This window comes from Rhinatrema bivittatum, chromosome 3, assembly GCF_901001135.1.
Source record: "Rhinatrema bivittatum chromosome 3, aRhiBiv1.1, whole genome shotgun sequence".
NCBI lineage: Eukaryota > Metazoa > Chordata > Amphibia > Gymnophiona > Rhinatrematidae > Rhinatrema > Rhinatrema bivittatum.
The window spans coordinates 247890045-247905876 of NC_042617.1; the positions used below are offsets into that span (position 1 = coordinate 247890045).

The 15832-nt window shown below is 46.9% G+C and overlaps 2 protein-coding genes across 4 annotated transcripts in view; one reads left to right on the plus strand and one right to left on the minus strand.

Moving 5' to 3' along the window:
- Positions 1 to 15832, minus strand: part of GPATCH11 (G-patch domain containing 11) — a 1168394-nt gene that overhangs the window by 438573 nt on the left and 713989 nt on the right. The gene's annotated exons all lie outside the window — the stretch shown is intronic.
- Positions 11405 to 15832, plus strand: part of IPCEF1 (interaction protein for cytohesin exchange factors 1) — a 308348-nt gene continuing 303920 nt past the window's right edge. The window contains exons 1-2 of one of the 3 annotated variants that reach the window (XM_029594417.1): positions 11405 to 11427; positions 11530 to 11583. The gene's annotated coding sequence lies outside the window, so the exon portion shown is untranslated. The remainder of the gene's footprint in view (positions 11428 to 11529; positions 11584 to 15832) is intronic. The other 2 variants (XM_029594415.1, XM_029594416.1) reach the window with 2 other exon arrangements.

The window sequence follows — 15832 nt, forward strand, 5'->3', positions numbered from 1 at the left end:
TCCCGTTATGAACTTCAAGAGGAGAAGGAAGACCTTCCCCAACACATTATAGATCCTGCAAAAATCCAGTTAGCTAACACCACTGTTTCCACCCTAGGACGAGTGGTGGTTTCCCACAAGGATCGCAGAAAGGTGTTAGCGTGGGCCCATGACTCGCTTTCAGGAGGTCACGCCGGCAGGGAGAGGACGCTCGACCTGCTTAGCCGCTATTATTGGTGGCCTCGACTGAGACAAGATGTCCGAGTATATGTTGACTCATGCCCAGTATGTGCCCGACAAAAACCGCCTTGTGGTCGGCCCTGGGGCCTCCTGCAGCCACTGCCTATTCCCGTGGAACCATGGTCCCACATAGCTACGGACTTTGTAGTGGATCTACCTCCCTCGGAAGGCAATACGGTGATTTGGGTAACGGTAGACCGTTTCTCTAAGATGATTCGCCTGGTACCCTTGCCTAAGCTGCCCTCTGCACCTGAACTCGCACTCCTGTTTACTACACACGTCTTCCGGGCTCACGGTCTACCACAGAGTATCGTTTCAGATCGTGGGTCACAATTTACGGCTCGTTTTTGGCGTGCCCTTTGCAAAAAATTTGGGGTCCAATTAAATTTATCCACGGCCTTTCACCCCCAAACTAATGGTCAGACGGAGCGAACGAACCGCACTCTCAAAGCCTTCCTTCGCAGTTTTATCTCCGAAAAAGGGAATAACTGGACTTCTCTCCTACCTTGGGCCGAGTTCGCCTACAACAACCATATCCATGCTGCTACTGGACAAACCCCTTTCCAGATTGTTTATGGACGTCACCCAAGGCCTCCTTTGCCGCTTCCGATTTCCATTCCTTCACCTGCTGCCTTAACCACGGCGCGACAAGTACATCAGCTCTGGAAGAGAATTCAACTCAAACTGACCACCGCAGCAAAGAGGTCACAGCAGTATACCAATCGTCATCGACGGCCAGCGCCAGTTTTCCTGCCTGGTACCAAGGTGTGGTTAAGCACCCGGAACCTCCAACTACCTAACCGTTCTCGTAAGTTGGCTCCTCGATACTGTGGGCCTTTTCAGATTGCAGAGCGTATTGGTACCGTTTCCTACAGACTTCGCCTTCCGTCTTCACTTCGCATCCACAACGTGTTCCACGTCTCTTTGCTGAAACCAGTGGTACTGTCCCGGTACCATCACCCCTCCACGGATGCGCTATCCTCCCCTACATCTACAGAGCCTACGTATCAGGTACGAGAAGTCTTGGACGTGCGCTTCCATGCCCGTCGCTGGGAATACCTACTGGCTTGGGAGGGGTGTGGCTCCGAGGAGGACTCTTGGGAACCAGCTCGGAACATCTTGGACAAATCCTTGCTCACTCAATTTCATCTGGACCATCCCGGAAAACCTGGCCCTCGGCGGAGGGGGCGTAAGAGGGGGGGTACTGTTGCGGTCTCGGTCGCCACGCTGGCGCCCGAGGCCTTACCTTCTTCCCGGGTCTCGGGCAGCTGCCGCGTTCCACGGCCTCAGGACCCCGGTCACGGCGTTCTCAGTCGTTCCGGTCCCCCGCGGGCCTGCAGGGTCGTCGGCCGCCATGCTCCGGTCCCCACGCTGCCGCTGGCGTGCTCTCGTGGCCAGCCCCGCCCCCAGGCGCGCGCGCGCGACTGGTCTCTGCTTTTAAAGCAACCAGCGCGGGAAAACCCGGCTCCTCCCTCCTCTGACGTCAGACGCTGCAGGGCTATTTAAGCTCTGCAGTTCCTTCCTTTCTTTGCCTTGCAACGAGGTTCTCTACTTCCGGTAGTTCTTAGTTGCACTCCTGCTTTACCTGCCTTGACCTCTGATTGCCTGACTCCGTTTGCCTGCTACCTGCCTTGACCTCTGATTGCCTGACTCCGTTTGCCTGCTACCTGCCTTGACCTCCGATTGCCCGACTCCGTTTGCCTGCTACCTGCCTTGACCTCGGATTGCCTGACTCCGCTTGCCTGCTTCCTGCCTTGACTCCGGTTCGTATTTGACCTGCTTGTCTTCAACCTGCCTTGACTTCGGATCGTGACCCCGACTTCTGCCAGCTTGTTGTCTGCCCAGACTCCAGTCCGGATTCCACTCCTGGGTTTCTTCGCTCTCACCTAAGTCCCAGCGGTCCGGGCCCCTACGGGCTCCTCCTGGGGGGGCTTCGGGCTTCCAGGGCGAAGTCTCCTAAGTCCTAGCAACCCGGGCTCCCACAGCTTCTCTGGAGGAGTCTCGGGTTTCCAGGTGAAGATCCTTTTGCCCAGTGGGAGTTCTGCCTACCGACTGCTCCTTCGGGCCGGTCGGCTCAAGGAAATTTTTGAGATGTTAATGTATATGCATAGTTTTCTCCCATAAACAGGTTATACCCCAGGAATTCCTTTTTTCACAGCAGTTAAAAGTGTGCACATTGTGAAAGTATGAAAATGTACCCCTAAATGCTGAGAGATTCGAAGACATCATCACCACCACAGAAAACCACAACAGTTCCATTGCTTACCATCCCCTGGATACTAACCACACATGTAGTCATAAAGAACTTCTGTCTTAATATGGGGATATCATGGCAGCAACCACTAAACTTGGCCACCCCATTTGTCACCAGTATACGCCCAAATTTTAAAAGCCCTGCAAATGTAAACATCAGGGGTTATGCATGTGGTGGGGCCCTGTACGCGCCATGCGCATTTTCGAAAGGGCCCGGCCACGAGCGTAACGCCCAATATGCGCCGAAGTGCTGGGCCAGAATAAAGGGGCGGGCTGGGGGCTGGGCCAGGACAGTGCCATTACATGCTGTCCCGGGCAAGTGTGCAGGCAAGTGGAACTTACGTCTGCTCCTTAGAGCACATAAGTAAAAAAAACAAAAAAAGTTAGAAAAGTTAGGGAGGGTTTAGGGGGTGTAAGGAGCTGTAGGGAAATATTTACTTGTTTGGGCAATGTTTATAATTACTTGGTGGAAATCTCATTTGAAAAGACATGGTTGCCCTGAAGAATATATAACTGCTATTATGAATGCCCAAAACATTTTTGAAAATTCGCAATTTTTAAATAGTGAGATTCTGCCATTTTTTTATGTTATTTATCCACACTGGGGTTTTTTTTTTAATGATAGGCTACAAACATCATAATATCAGAGCATGATAAAGAAGGAATCCATCCAATAATATCCAAATAGGGTTAGGCAACTCCTTTTCTTGAGTGTCACAAACTGGTCTGGTATTCAGGATATCCAAAAATGAATATACATGATATATATATACATGCATAGAAGGGAGGCAGTTCTTCTTGCAGATGTATCTCATGAATATTCATTACGGATATTCTGAAAACCAGTTCTGTCTGTGACAGTCGTAGTGTGGCTACCTTGTTAGTCTACTTTTATGCCTCCAAATTACAGGCTGCATTTTCAGACACGATTCAATATGATCAGTTTTGGGCCCAATTCTAGTTTTATCAAAATGTTTTTTTTTCACCCTTAGAACATGCAGCACTGTCATTTAATAATTCATATCTAAAGGGGGCATTTCAATGAAATTGCTATTTTTTAATCCAAAAATGCTCCTTAATTTTCATTTCATACTGATCTAGAAAAAAAAAAAAAGAGGGATGGGGATGCAGTAAAGAAGATATAGAGTTCCCTTATAATGCTATAGCATATTTCAGGCTAGCGGCAGGCAGAACCATGGGGCAGCACAGATGTAATGAAAGAGGAAAAGGAATGTGGAACAGCATGTGCCTGCTTGGCAGGAAGCGTCAAAAGTAAGAACGAGCAAGTGAGTGTCTCGTGCAACTTTTACAAAAGACTTCCCTTATCAGCAGAAACTGTATTTCATGCAAGAAGCAAGCAGAGTGGCTTATTTTGCAATTTGGCTAGTGAATCAAGCAAAACTGGAATATCCCCCAACCTGTCACTGCTGTCACCTCACAAGCTCAGGAGGCAATAGTTTGAAGATATTTATGCATCACTGCTACGAGATGTAGCAGTGATGCATAAATATCCTAAGAGCCAGAAATGATCCTCTCCAATGCTAGAAGCTCTCTCTACACTTGCCTGGTGAGGCAATTTATAAGGTCTTGGAACTACAGGAAAAAATAAGGCACTGTGGGGAAATCCAGGCAATGAAGTAATCAGGAAATGCATCATTTCTGTAGGAAAGGATATCACCGTTTCATTTTTATTTTCATCTGTAGCAGGAAGAAGCAACAACATTGCAGGGATATTTTCTTTAGGGTGAGATAGTATTTCAGAGTCTTCCTGATTAACATATAGACCTGTATATACATATATATAGTTTATATATACACATATATATAGTTTATATAAACACATATACATATATATGGCTTTTTTTTTTATTTTTGCTCTGCAGTTTTCCTCCTGCTTGTTTGGGATTCCATCTCAGTCAGAACAGGGACTGGGATAGCGTGTCATGAGGGGTGTTTCCCCTATTCTATATCCTCTCCCAACTCACTTACGGGCCGATACAGTAAGGGGCGGAAGAAAGAGGTGTGTTAGTGCCCGGCGCACCCGCATTTGCCACATGCACAGTTCGGATCACCTACCGCTCGATACTGTATTTAAATGGCATGCAAATGCAAACTGCGTCCAACCCGCGTCCAACGCGCATCCATGAAGCGCAATCCATTTTACTGTATAGGCGCTATACCGCGCTTATACAGTATCCTGGGTGCGCTGGTACCTGTCATTTCAAATGTCATTCCAAATGACATTTGAAATGACAGGTACCAGGAAGTGGATGGCTCTCCTACAGTCCCAAACCAACCCAATCCAAGCCCCAGCAGAGAGAGGCGAAATTTAGCCGCTCAGTCCCAAACCAACCCAATCCACAGAAAAAAAAATGCTTCTTGCACATAGCCGCCCAGTCCCAAACCAACCCAACCCAACCCAATCCAAGCCTCAGCAGAGAGAGACGAAATTTAGCCGTCCAGTCCCAAACCAACCCAATCCACAGAAAAAAAATGCTTCTCGCACTTAGCCGCCCAGTCCCAAACAAAACCAACCCAATCCAAGCCCAAGCAGAGAGAGATGAAATTTCACAGTCCCAAACTTTCCCCCAGCCCCCACTCACCTGCCCTGGCCGTGGCCACGCAAGCCCCCAGCAGCAGCAGTAGAAGGGCGGTGAGAGAGCGTGGCGAAAGAGAGCGGCTTCAGCAGCCCCGCCGGCGAAGATGAATACGTGCACGCCTGTAGGTCCAATATGGACGCTCAAGGCAGCGAAGGCGCATGAGCACACGCCGTGACCGGCTGGACGTCGGAGGTCACGGCGTGTGCGCATGCGCCTTTGCTGCCTTGAGCGTCCATATTGGACCTACAGGCGTGCACGTATTCATCTTCGCTGGCGGGGCTGCTGAAACCGCTCTCTCTCGCCGCCCTTCTACTGCTGCTGCTGGGGGCTACATGTGATAAATGTCCCAAAGTACACAAATGTCACTCTTATTTCAAGCCGTTCATCCTCTTCTGTGAATGTTTTAAGTAGCGCTCAAAGACATCCCCTCCCTTACCAACGACCTGGCACAGCTGCCTGCTGACCCACAGTTACAGGGACGCGAAGGAGACAGGAACACGCTGGACGAGAAGATCACAGCTCTGGAGGCAATTTTCAAAGCAATTTAACCTTGAAACCAGCGATTTATGAATCTGAAACGTGTCCTCCCTCAAAGCGAGTGCATTTTATCACAGTATTGTACAATGAGCGCACTTTTGGCCCCATTAAGAGAAGGGCGCATTTCTGATTGGGGAGAAGAAAATGACGTGTGTAGGTTGCAATTTCAAATGTACGTGCATTATATTTCATGAAAAAAACGCCCCCCCCCCCCCCCCCGACAGAGCGGGTGCAAACGTGCACAGGTACTTTCCCTTTGAAAAAATGGGGTAAAGTCCATGGGGAAGACTCATCTTTGTCCCAAAACACCCAGAGGTCAATATTCAAAGACATTTAGATAGATAACTCACAAGTGATCTTATCAGTCTAAACGGCAAGTTTCTGAATATCGAATCACTTATCCGGCTAAAATATAGCTGGATTTAAAAAATGCACTCCGGGGGCGTTTTTCGGGGAGGAGTTCAGTTATCTGGCTACCTTAGCTGAAATTCACTTCTCTCCGGGTATGTTAGCCAGATAATTTCAGAACAGGCCTAACGTTATCCGGCCTTGGGTGGCTGGATAACTTGCTACTTAACCGGATATCTTCATAAGATATCCGGTTAAGTAGCACTTAAAAAAACAAAAAAACAAAACAGAAGTAAAGGGGCCCTACAACCTGTTTCGGTCTCTCCCCCTCCCAAAATTTCATATATGGCTCTGTTGGGCTGTGCACCCCCCACCCTCTAATCCCTTCCTAAGTGCAGCAAAGATGATCTGGGTCCACAGTTCGAGGACCCCCCAGACCCTTCCCCAGTTCTATTATGAAAATGAAATCGTGCTGCTGCCTCACTCTCCCACCCAGCCACCCATAGTCCAAATGTCCCACGACGCATCCCCCCAATCACCCAGATCTCCCCCTTCCCGAATCGTGACAAGAGTCATATATGAAGTTTGGGAGGTGGGGAGGGAGAGAATTAGGCTCTTTTTTTTTTTTAAATTTTTATAGTGCTACTTAAGTGGAGATATTCAGTTATGTAGCAAGTTATCCGGCCAGATAACTAAAAAAACCTAACCTGTTATATTCAGACATAACCTATTCGGTTTTTAAGTTATCCGGCCACAGGTTTATCTCACTGAATATCCAGGACAAGCTAACTATAGTCAGGTAACTTGTCCACTTGCTGGCTTACTGAATATGGACCATTTAGGGGTTCATTTTATAACAGCAAATACACCTGTGCAGATACCCCCCTAGGTCTCCACTATCCAGTTTGTCCCTAGCTCAGGCTGTGGGTTATGATTTAGGGAAGTGGTAGCCTTTGGCAAACCAACCCTGACAAGCACCTCCCCTGGTGCTACTTGGCTTGGTCAGCACAGCCCATATACAAGCAGGCCGAGCGGGAAATCATGGTGGGAGTGTCCAGTAAAATGTTGTGGTAAGAGTACTGTGCTGTTTGAGAGTTCCCCTGTTCCAAATTTAGGCCCCAGGGCCTGGTACCTAAAAGAATGGAAAGAGGCAGATTTCTGTCTGGTATCCATGTAGTCTGGAAGGGGTTCTCACAGAAAAGAGAGAGAGTATTTTTTTTGAGTCCTTGTTTTTGTGTGGATCATGGTCCTGCCTCTGAGAGGATTTTATCCCCCTGCTTGGAGGAGGTCAGGGTGAAGAGCTGTGTCCCACTAGCGTATACTAGATGGAGGGGGCAGCCGCAGCGTCTTGTCAGTGCAGAAGAGAGTGCTATTTTTGGAGAAGAGTTTCTTGTTCCTGTTTTCAGGGGAGGAGCTTTTGCTCAACACTCCTACCTGTGGTGAAGGAGCTGAGGAGGAAATTAGTTTTTGGTTATTTTGGGACTCTCTATCAAAGAGGTCCCGGGAACATCAGAGAAGAGACAGGAGACCCAGTACTCCCACTGGGAATGTGACTTCCAGTCCTGGAAGTAAAAGGGTATCCTGGGGGTGGGGGGGGGGGGGGGAGCACTCATACAGAGGACCCGGACTGAGAGTTTCTCACCCGTGGATTTGGAAATTTAAATGAAAAGATTCAGAAGATTTTGTTACAATTACGGTTATTTTGGAGCACCCCACTTGTGTGTCCTGTGATTCCTCGGGTACTGGGAACCAGGACTGCTTTGGAAGGAGAAATTGTTTAATAGTGAGAACACCCGTGAGAAAGACAGCGTGCCAGAGAAAGAGACTTTATTTTCTTCTTTCTGTGCTTTGGGCTCTGGAGGTTTATCCTTCCTTCTGGTCGAGAGAACCCATGCCTCGGGGTGAAACGACTGGTGCAAGTGAACTGGGACTTAGCCCCAGGACCGAGTGCGTCCCCTGCACCAGTTCAGCCCTGCACACCAAATCAGGAGGCCACACACATAAACTGCACCAGTTTGCTAACACAGACGTACACGTATAATAAGTCCACTTTGAAAATTATTCCACCAAATTTACCCCCACCAAGTACACTGCTATCACGTGCGGAAAGTTTTCAGGAAAATGAGTACACGTACTTTTGAAACTGCAAAACTATGTGCATAAATATGAGCTCCCTGCTCGGCTCCGCACCCAGGAATGCTTCTACTCCGTCAGGACGTACACACACAAGTTCATCTGCATATTAGGCGGGCAGTTTTAGAATGGCCGTTTCCAGGGGTAAAGCATTGTTATACCGTGGAAATGACCCTCTGAGAGGCCAATGTACTAATGTGCGTTTGCCTTTGCAAATGCAAGAACGAGCAGGAGAACTGGAAATAATGTGCAATTGCATTAGTGAATTTTTGCCTGCATTGTCTGCCGGTTATGCTCCTGGCTTGGATAAGGTGGCAACCCAAGCCCCCAGCAGCTCTGCAAAGGAAATGGAGGGACCCCTTGCTACTGTAAGCCTGCGGTGGCTGCTGCTGCCTCATCTTACCGCTCCCGTCTACCATGGCTGCCACCAGAATTTTCAAAGCAAAATGACAGAATAAGAAATTAAATTTAATTTTTTGATGCACTTTTTATTAAAAAGGTTCAGTGCATGCTAAAGCCACAGGAAGTTAGCCGGCTGACTCTGAATATCGGAGTTAGCCAGCTAACTTACCTGGCTAACTGAGCTCCACCCTGGAACGCCCCCAGAGCACCCCTACAATATCAGGCTAAACTTTAGCCAAATAAGTGGTGGAAACATTCAAAAGCTGGCATTTAGCCAGATAACTCACACGGGATCCAGCTAAACGCTGCTGAATATGGATCCCCCGACTTTTTTTAAATAAAAAAGTATGAGTCTCAGTGCCAGCTCATCCCCCAGGAATGTCTCTTCCCAGTTTGCATGAAAGAATGTGTGAAGCTGGGTTACACGTTTAGTTTTATGGGGGGGGGGAATGCAGCAGGCTGGCTGAAGATGTATTGCCTTCCAGCTGTGCTGAAGCTCACTCAGCAGAGAATAGCCCTCTGCTACCTGATCCAGCCCCTCCCTTTCCTGATCCAGCCCCTCCTTACATATTATACAGACACAAGCAAGGTTGGAGAAAGACTTCATTTTTGTAATATGGGAAAGATGGGAAATGTTTGCCCACATGCTTTCGATTTTTCCAGCTTTTGCCACAGAATCTACGCCTGAGCTGCTGCAGCAAACTGTGGGGGCTGTGCCTTACACTTCCTGCTCACTGTTGTCTGACCTTACCCAGGAGTGGGGGATGGGGTGGAAGGGGGGGGGGCACGAAACAGCAGCAACTGTGCCTAGAGGTGGCAGACTCCTAAATCAATTTCTGACTTTTATGCATGCTGATCCCTGGGCTATCCATAATATATCGGGCTTGGTAGTGTGTCCGTCAGTGCTCACGCATGTTCCGCAGCTCGCCGATAGATGGCGCTATAATATATCGGGCTTGTAGTGCGTCCGTCAGTGCTCACGCATGTTCCGCAGCTCGCCGATAGATGGCGCTATAATATATCGGGCTTGGTAGTGTGTCCGTCAGTGCTCACGCATGTTCCGCAGCTCGCCGATAGATGGCGCTATAATATATCGGGCTTGTAGTGCGTCCGTCAGTGCTCGCGCATGTTCCCCAGCCCTCTGATAGATGGCGCAGGCGGCTCCCTGGCCGCCTTGGAGACTCAAACACGCCAGAGGCATGAAGGACAGCAGCCATCACGGGACAGGCAGAATATAGCAGAGGAGACCCTGGCATGCCGCGAATGGAGCGCCAGGGTCTCGTTCTCGGTGAGGATGAAGGCCCGGCATGCCATTTGCAGCGAAAAGGGAAGACCCCCGTGTGCCACGAATGGCGCGCAGAGCCTTCATCTTCGCCGCGAACGGCGCACCAGGCCTTCATCTTCGCCGCGAACGGTGCGGGTCTCACGGCATGCCGGTGAGAGAGAATGTGTGACGGGGTGGGGAGGGTGAGAGAGAGCAGGGGGGTGTGAGAGAGAGCATGGGGGATGCCGGTGAGAGAAAATGTGTGTGTGAGAGAGGGGGGGGTGACAGAGAGCATGATTGGTGAGAGGAGGGGAGGATGTGAGAGAGAGCATGGGAGGCAAGAGAGGGTGGGTGGGGGGATGCTTGAGTGTGGGTTTCAGAGAGAGGGAGCCTATATGTGAGAGAGAATGTGTGTATGAGAGAGGAGAGAGGGTGTGGGGGAGTGCGAGAGGCAGCTTGGTTGGTAAGAGGGGGAGTGCGCGGGATGCTTTGAGTGTGGGTTTCAGAGAGGGAGCCTATATGAGGGGAGGGTGATGCCGGTGAGAGAGAATGTGTGTGTGAGAGAGGAGAGGGGGTGTGGGGGAGTGCGAGAGACAGCTTGGTTGGTAAGAGGGGGAGTGCGTGGGATGCTTGAGTGTGGGTTTCAGAGAGGGAGCCTATATGAGGGGATGTGTGTGTGTGCCAGAGAGTGAGGGAGCCTGTATGAGGGTGTGTCTATGTGGAAGGGACACTCTTACAGTGAATTTCTAGGGACATTCTGCTCAAAAGAAGAGCAGATATGCCAATAAAAAGGCTCGCCGCCCGGGCATAGAACGGGTACAGTTGCTAGTTTGAATATAGCCATTTACCTGTATGACACTTAGTTTTGTGTGCGTGCCTGGCTTTGAAAATTCAACTCTTCCAGTGAATAGTATGATTCTAGTGTGCTAAAATGAAAAACACAATGACACAAAAATGAAATAGCATACTTTTCAATTGTACATCCCATCGTCTCCTCCATCTCATACAATGATTTGCACCTCTCCTGCCTGGGGCGCATCCAGCAGCCTACCCCAAGCCTGCACTTCAATCCCCCCCAAATCTGTATTGCTCTAACTTGGAGGGAAGTAGTAGGATTAGTGGGAGTTCCGATTTTTGGTTAGGCAGTTTGCCCAACTCTAAAGATTATAAACACTTTGGCTACTTGCAAAGCACGGCTAGCTTACTGTCAAAGCACACGACCGCTGCTGCAAATAGCTACCCGCCCTCTAAGGGGCTTGTTTTTAACTCCTCTGCCAGGGCACTGCCTGTCATCTTCAATCACCTGCATTACAGTAATTGAAGGAACAGATGAAGGCATGGAGGATGGAGAGGCAGCTCTGGCACTCGAGGGCCACACCCAGCGATGGTCGTTCCCCCTTCTCCACCACCTCTGCTCACACTCGCCATCTGTGGAATACCCTCTGCAGGACCCTAACCTGGCCAGAGATCGGGGCCTCTCTCTCTCTCTCAGCGTCTCTGCCAGAGCAGCTGACACGACAGACTCCTGGGCACTTTTCTCTTACTGCTCTGTAGCCTGTGGCTTTCCTCTTGAGCAATCTGCCATTGTAAGGCGTGTGTGCAAGGACTTCCTGTTTGAATCTAGTCAGGAGGTGGTGGAACCAGAGGGTGGCTGCTGCCTGGCATTCGTGGGTATGTAATTGCTGCTGCCCCTTTCAACCTCAGTGATGCTCTTTTTAGCTTCTTTGCCAGGCTGATTATAGGGGGTTTGGTTTCTCTCTTGTAATGCATTAGAAATCAGGAGACTGTCAGCCGGCTCAGACAATGGAGGAAGCTGCTCCCGCTAAGGTAAGTTTGCTAAGCTTTTCTAAACAGCTGCTAGAAAGAGACACGTGGTGCTTCCTCTTTCCGAGACAAAAGAAATGCATTTCGTTGAGGAGTGTGCCTGTTTAAAGCCCGCCTGTAGTTCCTGCTCACTGGGGGAGACCCAAAGGTGGCCACGGTGGCAGAATTGTTCCCCGGCGCAATTCACCTAATGCTTTCAGCTCCAGTGACACAAGGCATAGCCCCCCTTGGAGATTTGCAGAGAGGGAAAAGCTATTTAATTGACACGCACCAGTTTCAGAGAAGAAAAGGTGAGTTGATATTAATTGACTTGGTAATATAAATAGAGAGACGTGCAAAAACATGGGGGTAGAGAGGAAGAGAAGATACTTGGGCCTTAGCAGGTACAATACTGCAAGTGAAGCCAAGGCCGGTGCTTGGGTTTTCGCTGCCCTGTGCAAGCAATTACTGTACTGCCCCCATGCAATCTATATTTTTACAAACTGACAGGCCCTTCTCCCCTGGAACCCATGGATAGGGAAGGGTAATGGATACCCTTGGCAAACCTTACAGCCTTGCACACATACCAACTGCCCCCCATCCCCCTGCACACACACACACACACACACACACACACCCTTTGCAGACACACACACAATTAAATTATGCATTTATAACACATTTTACATGAAAAAACATTCAAAAGTACAATTTTATGGGGCAAAAATATCACTTACAACAAGCATATTATATTTACATGCCCTGCTGTGGTGCCAACCAGAGAATTCTGCAAAAAAAGACACTTGGAATTCCTATGGAATTAGACTTTTTGTAATGCGTGTTTGGGTGTGAGCTTGGCCCTCAGAAAGTTATGAATAAATAGAATCACCAGAAAAAGATCATTCTCTGTCATTGGACCAATCTTATGGAACGCATTACCAGACTCTTTAAGATCCATATCCAACTCCAAACACTTCAAAAAATCCCTAAAAACACATTTATTTCAATCTGCTTTCCATATATCACACACTAAATAACATAACTACTTCTCCATCACACAGGGCACAACATTATTATATATTGATTTATTTTTATGTAAACTATTCATTGTTTTAGATTTTTATTTTTATTGTATATTTTTGTAATTTTGAGCTTTTATAATTTGATAATCTTTATGTTTCTTTTAAATTTAAATCTTTATTTACATTTGGTTTTTTATTTAGTTATGTAAACTGTTTTGATTAAACACTGTTTGTAAAGACGGTATACAAACACTTTTAAATAAATAAATAAAATTACCATTACAATACAGTAAACCTTCCAAACCAAAACAACCCTAACAACTTTATCTATGGAAAGGCAACACTGCACATATTACACCAGGTCCTGGAACACCAATAAAACTCTTATGAGGATACCAGGCTGCTATGGATCCCTACATAGAAATTATATGCCAGCAAAATACCTCACCTTGGTCACATATGCAGAACACAGAGAGACCTTGAACAAATACAGATCAGAAAGAATAAAAAGAAATGTGCTGAGAAGAACTGAACTGGAACCCTCAACAATGAAGCCGGCCTCTATATGCAGAACAACAATATAAAAACAGAAACATTACCATTCTTCATAAAACATTAAATCATAAAATTAAGAAATATAAAACATCAATCATGATAGTAAAATTATATTCATAAAAAGAATACATATTTCAAACCAGTTAATGAATAGAATATCAAAAAATCTCAAACACCAATAAAATATTTCAAAACATCTGATGAATAAGAAATCCAATAATTAAAAAGTGTTCTATTCCCCCCCCCCCCCCCAAGAAATTAAATATTTCAAATTATACCCAATAATTACAACCAATAAGGATTAAAAAAAAAAATCCTGCTCTCCATACTGGGGATCTTTTGATTTCCAGTCACCCTGAGATAATCATGGATTGGGGGGAGGGGGGATGCACAAATTTTATCTTCTCTCTCACACAGGCACAAAAACACACTCATTCTCTCACATTCCCTCTCTCTTACAGATACATTATGTGCATGCCTGTGAGAGCCTATATGTGACACATAGGCTCTCACAGGCACATAAACATACACAAACACACACACAAACACATGAGCTCTCACACAGACACATTCACAAGCACACAGGCTCTCACATAAACACACAGACTCTCACATAGACTCGCACAGGTTCTTACAGAGACACAGACACAGATACACACACACACACAGGCTCTCACACACAAACACAGCCTCCTGTAGACTTTGGGCCGCTGTGGGATGAACTCTACCACAGGCAACCAGTGTTTCTGCTTCGGGGGGTGGAGCAGAAGCTGTGTATGCCTACGAGAAAAGTCGTGCACGAGTGCGCACACATGCATGCAAATGAAAGGGAACACTGGGGTCTCTCATTTTCAGCCACCAGCGGGTTGAGCTCCACTGGCAGTCTCTCTCCTCCTGCCACCACTGGCGGTGGGTTAGGCTCTGCAGGCGACCCTGGGGCCTCTCCTGCTGCCGCCAGCCTGCCACACCCTCGGGTGGGCTGCCCCATGAAAATGCATGGCATACACATCTGGTCGCACCGGGCCTGGCTGAAGCTTTTAATATTTACTGCTTCTTCCAATAATGCAAATTAACTGTAAGAAGGCACAGCATGGGGCAAGCGCTGTGCAGTCTGCACCACACAGGCCTTCTAGTACATTTCACTTAACAGCAGCATCTTTACTTGCACGCATTCCAGCTCCAGGCCCTCCTCCTGAGAAAGCAATAGCAAGAAATATTTTAGAGCTCCATTAGCTATGTAGTTTTTGTGTACACCGCATTAATGGGTTTTTTTAAAATGATTTTGCAGTTAATCAAGACATAAAGTAGAGCACATGGCACTGTGCAGGTTAATTCAGGTGGTGAGAGTACTCTGTCCTAAGGAACTTCCAAGCTATGTTTGAGTGCAGAGGGACAAAGGATTTGCTCAAGATCACAAGCGAGAGGTGGATAGGGGCAGAATAAGGATCTTGAGGTCAGCATGTCTGCGCTGTAGCCAGTCTACTATGCTGCTAGCCCTCTGGATTTCTTGCCTTTATTTTTTTTTTTTCTGGGATCACACATCAAAAGCCTAGTCTTCACCCAAAAGCTAGCTGTTATGAATCTTTTTTTTTTTTTTTTTTTTTTTTTAAATGCACAATTCGGTTCTGCTAAATAAAGCTCTGATTGCCAGACACTGTGCAGTCACGAAATAGGTTTCAAATCAGGCATGACATTCATGTTTAAGGCAACCTTACTAGCTTGATTGCTCAAGACAACAGCTTCACTACTTCTTGGATCTATTGCTTCCTCTTCTGCTCTAATTCCTGGGTATCCCTTTTTTTTTTTTTGTCCCATTACATTTTCTTTGCACAATTTTTTATACTTCTTTGAAATAAAAGGGGAATTTTTTAAAATTTCTTATAGCCATGTTGCTCATTTTTCAGAATATTCGGTGTATCATTCTTTAGTGGTGCATGCTGTATATCGGCACAACACCTCCAAAGCCTGAGGCACAGATCCTATTTCCCCTCCCTCCCCATTTTCATAGATTCATAATGGTTGGAATAGCTAAATAATAGGTATGTTTAAATGGGTCTACTTTTGCTATCAGGACACTAATACACATGAAGGAGAAGTCCATTACCTGCTATTAATTAAGTTGACTTAGAAAATAGCCACTGCTATTTCTAGCATCAGTAGCATGGGATAGACTTAGTTTTTGGGTACTTGCCAGGTTCTTATGGCCTGGATTGGCCACTGTTGGAAACAGGATGCTGGGCTTGATGGACCCTTGGTCTGACCCAGTATGGCATGTTCTTATGTTCTTAATCAAACCAATTTTATTCAAGATACATTTAAAAACATAGTTATTACATAATGGTCTTATTCAATAAGAAATTAGGCATTTATAATTCACTATCAGACAAAGAAGTATTTAATGATTTTCTCTCTAAAAACACACTTTAAAAAGATTTTTTTTTGTGACATGAAAAATGTCCGTTCAAGCCAGTAGCTGGCAAAAATTGAAAACCAAAGAGTTTCTCATCCACATCTACAGATTCATTGTGGAGGCCGTCAAGCTCTATAAGGGATCTTTCCACAGGGAGGAGGGATATGTAGGAGGGAGTCGGCGTTCCAAGGCCCTCCTGGTGATTCAATGACCCGTCTGCAAATCAAGACACCAGCAGAGATGTGTGTTCCCAAGGACTTCTTTACTCTAGAATTAATTCAAGGAG